Source organism: Dipodomys spectabilis, unplaced genomic scaffold, assembly GCF_019054845.1.
Source record: "Dipodomys spectabilis isolate Male_0828 unplaced genomic scaffold, ASM1905484v1 ptg000203l, whole genome shotgun sequence".
In the NCBI taxonomy this organism is placed as follows: Eukaryota; Metazoa; Chordata; class Mammalia; order Rodentia; family Heteromyidae; genus Dipodomys; species Dipodomys spectabilis.
The window spans coordinates 4,436,945-4,441,680 of NW_024870880.1; the positions used below are offsets into that span (position 1 = coordinate 4,436,945).

Genomic DNA, 4,736 nt, shown 5'->3' on the forward strand with positions numbered 1-4,736 from the left:
ATCAATTTTAATTAATACTTCATGAATCATTTAAGCAATCACATTCATTAAATGGAGGCATAATGAAATACCTAAGAATTGGGCATCACATAGTATAGAGATGCCAATTTTCTGCCAGGATTTTCTTTAGTTAATTGGTATATACGACTTTCTGAATGTAGTTTGGTATATGAAACTAGGATATGAAACCTGACCTGAAAATCAGTTATTCAAACAGATTTTATCAGAAATGCTTATATCCAAATGTAGAGGGTAATCCAAATTATGTATATTTGAAGACAATGCTTGGTTAGTCCTCTTCTCACATTAACCATTCCCTTCTTGAGAACAATACACATTGTAAGGAAATGCTTAGAATGTTTTGGAGAAATTGGTTGAATTCAAATCAGTTAGTTTCTCTATTCTGAATTTTGTTTACTTTATATCCAGAAAAGCTAAATTCTTACTTTATCATTTTCCTTAGGCTTTATACTCAAATTTAATCTCTGATCGGTGACAAATAAAGATATAAATATTTTTTAACAGTAGCAAAATTCAGGCTGAGGAATCTAGTTACAATGATACTCATGTAGATAGGCCTCATCAGTCATGAAACCATGACATCAAAATATTAACCAATGCTTACTAGTGTCATGCTTATGAGATTTTGTGTATTACAAACAATGGTTACTAGAATTTTTTTTGTAATCAACATCATTTCATGGGTTAGGAACTGAAGTGAGACATTAAACTCAGAACAAAATTTAATGAAGCATCCAAAATTAGTTATTAAGATATACATCATGTAACACAATGTTTTATAAATGCAAGCTAAAGGAAATAATTTATGAAAAAAATAAACATTTACAATAAATACAGAATCAGTAAGATTGATTTTTCTTTAACCCCAGTTGCAATACGGCTTACATGAAGACTTTTCTGGTTATATGTTTAGTTAGGTCTTGATATTTACTTGGAGAAGTTCTTTCATATATTCATTTGTCAGATAGAAGAGGGAATGAATTCCTTGCCAGAGTCAACACCCATAATAATATTACAGATGTATACTGATACTTTGCCAAAGTTTCAAATCTTCACCCTCATTTACAATGCTCAGATTCTACTATTTGCATATTTTTTCTTGTTAAATCAGTAGGAGTTAGTTCTCAATATGAATACTATTGAAGTTATTCATTAAGTTTCTGAATTTTTTAAGTATGTCATGATTTTGTTATTTTATTCTTTCAAATATGTGCAGATCTCACTCCGCATACAGTCACATTTGTTTTAAACAATTTGATCCATTCAAGGGATTTGTTATATTAAGTTCATCTAAATGAATTTAATTACAAATTCACACAACTGTATTTCTGAGACACAGTTATCTTTATGGCTCTATGACAAGTTAACATGTATTTGAGGTTTTTGTGCTTAAAAAACAAAACTGATACAACATGCTTTTGTTCCTGGGGGAATTCTACTTTGTTGGTTGTTTTTCCAGTTGTGACTTCAACATATGTGTGCATTTTATTACAATTGTTTTGTGTCTATATTTTGTTTCCTATAACAGAAAGTACAAAAGGAATCAATGATTCAGAACTTTTCCAAATAGGATTCTAAGATAGACACTTGAAATTTTGTGACAACTGGGAATAAGCAGGTCCTCATACAGAGACACTGTTTGACATGACTTGAATTCTTCCTCCTTGCGGGCAACCGGTGGCTCACGCCTGTAATTCTAGCTACTCAGGAGGATCACAGAGATCTGAGGATCATGGTTCAAAGGTAGCCCAGGCAGGAAACTCTTTGAGACTCTTATCTCCAATAAACCACTAGAAAACCAGAAGTCCGGCTGGGGCTCAAGCGTTAGAGCACTCGCCTTGAGCTGAAGAGCACAGGGACGGGGCTCTAGCCCAGAATTCAAGCCTCACAACTGACAAAAAAAAAAAAAAGATAGAATTCTTCCTCCTCTTGCCTCACTATTTACAATAGTATTACTGCAAATTCATAAGTGGAAAGAAAATAATTTTGTCTCTATGAATTCAGAATTTTTGTTTCAATTAGGACGCACTACACATTCATACTTCATTTTAACTCGAAAAACTTCTTCCCTTCATTTAAAATCACAGATGTGAATTTATAACGATAAAATAGCGCTACTAATTTATCTGAAATGATCCAAACTATTTTCACTTCACATTATATGTAATAAGAGTGTAATAGTAATAGTAAGTAATATAGTATGTAATAATTGACTTTGGGGAAAGTCAATAACTGTGGATTTTTGTGAGATACTGAGAAATAGTAAAACTCATATATGATTCGATTAAAAATTCACAGTTACATCTAAAAATAAATCATAATTATAAACTAATGTTGAAAAAGTAAGATTGTTTATTGGAAAAAGCCAGAAGTTTCAATAAGCTTACTTTTAAAAAATTGTCTTAGATCTGGGATTTGTTGGCTCATGCCTGTAATCCTAGCTACCCAAAACTCTGAGATGTGAGGATAGTGGTTCAAAGTCAGCCTGGGCATAAAAATCTGTGAGACTCTTACCTCCAATATATCTCTTGAAAACTAGAAACGGCATTGTAGCTTAAGAGATACAGTGGTATCCTTCAGCCGAAGAGAGGAGGGACAGTGCCTAGGCCCAGAGTTAGAGCCTTAAGATCGACAAAACAAAATTGACATGAATTTTACTTTATTATTTTATGATTTTTTTATTGTGGAAAATAAAAACAGAGGGTTTACAATTACATGAACAAGGTAATGAGTACATTTCTTATCAAGCATTTTTGCCTCCTCTTTTGTTTCCCCTTTCCATCCCTTCATATCTCCCCTTCTACCACCCCACCATCCCCTCCACACCAAAGTTGTAAAGTTCGTTTTTCGAAATAATGTCTTGTACATGTCATTGTGGTAATTGGTCCACCTGTATAACAATTTGTTTTTCCCTTGCCATCCCCAAATTATACCAACATCAAATACAGTGAAAACAGGGGTTATACCGTGGGGGTGGGACATAAAAAAAGCAACAAATAATCAAAAAACAATTTGAGTCCTTATCTTAGGGTTCATTTCTCCTACCATCAACTTGTCTGACAGTTTCTGTTTGTCTCAGACATATACTAGTTATTGCAAATAAGGGAAAACATGGCACTAATGTTTCTTTGGGCCTGGATTACTTCATTTAATATAATTTTTTCCAAGGCTTTCCATTTCCTGACAAATGTGGCAATGCCATTCTTTCTGATGGACGCATAGAATTCCATTGTGTATATAAACCACATTTTCTTGATCCATTCAGCTACTGAGGGGCATCTGGGTAGGAACTGTATCTTAGCTATGGTAAATAATGCTGTAATAAACATAGTTCTGTTGGTAGCTTTAGTATGGTATTGTTTGCAATCACTTGGTTAAATGCCCAAAAGTGGGAGTGCTGGGTCATTGGGGAACTTTATGTAGAGTCTTTTGAGGAAGCTCCATACTGCTTTCCAAAGTGGTTAAACAAGTATACAGTCCCACCAATAGCCCCACCAGTTTCTGTTGTTATTAGAGTTCTTGATTATAGCCATTCTAACTGGGGTGAGGTGGTATCTCAATGCTGTTTTGATTTGCATTTCTTTTATGGCTAGGAAGTTTGAGCATTTCTTCGTGTGTCTATTCGCTATCCTTTTTTCCTCTTCAGAGAAGTTTCTCTGTAAGTCTTTAGCCCACTTATTTACTGGGGAGTTCTTTCTTTGAGGATTTGTTGTTGGAGGATTCAATTTTTTGAGTTCCAGGTATATTTTAGACATAAGACCCTTGTCTGTTGTATGCCTAGTGAAGAACTCCGAATCTGTGGGCTTTCTATTGATCTTGCTAGCTTTGTCCTTTGCCAGGCAGAAGCTCAGCAATTTCATACAATCCCATTTGTCCAACCTGTCTTTGACTTTTTGTGTTTCTGGGACTCTATTCAGAAAATTTCGATGTTCGCTTCGGCAGCACATATACTAAAATTGGAATGATAAAGAGAAGATTAGCATGGCCCCTGCGCAAGGATGCCATGCAAATTCGTGAAGCGTTCCATGTTTTTAAGTAAGCTCTAGCATAGAAAGCAGTTTTAGAGTTCCAGTGAACAGTCCTAAGTCAGAGAATTACACCAAGTGAATCATCACAGGACAGAGAGTTTGGCCAGAGAAGGAAAACCAGGCAAGGAGACACTTCTGAACCCTTGCCAGCAGCCGCCGGGGCGGCGGCAGCTGTGGCAGTGGGGGGCGAGCACAGCCACCATACCTGAGCAACAGAGAATCCTGGACGAAGGAGCCAGACTCAGCAGGTGAGCCGATTCTACTCAGCACCAGCAAGAACCGACAAGGAGCAGACATCTTCATCCTGCAGTTCGCATCAGAGACGACCCAGGAACCAAGATTCGGCGTGAGTAGAAGCCTGACGTCCTCACTCCTTCTCAGGGAGCAGAGGAGGGAAGGCCACCCCTCCCCCCCAGCACCGGTGATCTCCATCTTGGATACCGAAAAAGCTCGGAGGAGCTGGTAGTTCCAGCTCAGGCCTTGGAATAAAACAAGTCATTTAGTAGGTCACAAGAACTTAACGGCGGCATGACCTGCCAGACTCAGCTCCACCCAGGGAAAAGTCACCCAGCTCGGGCATCAGCCCGAGGAGTGGGTTTCTTCACTGGGTAATCAGAGCCAGAAGCTGCCCCTCCTTCTCGCAGCCTATACAAGCAATTGAAAATCAGTAAACAGAAACCCTGAGAA

At 37.2% G+C, this 4,736-nt stretch overlaps 1 non-coding gene across 1 annotated transcript; it reads left to right on the plus strand.

Moving 5' to 3' along the window:
• Nucleotides 1–3,949: 3,949 nt before the first annotated feature.
• Nucleotides 3,950–4,054, plus strand: LOC122122066. Its single transcript, XR_006150103.1, has one exon. It is a non-coding gene; the product is annotated as a U6 spliceosomal RNA (small nuclear RNA).
• The last annotated feature ends 682 nt before the right edge of the window (nt 4,055–4,736 follow it).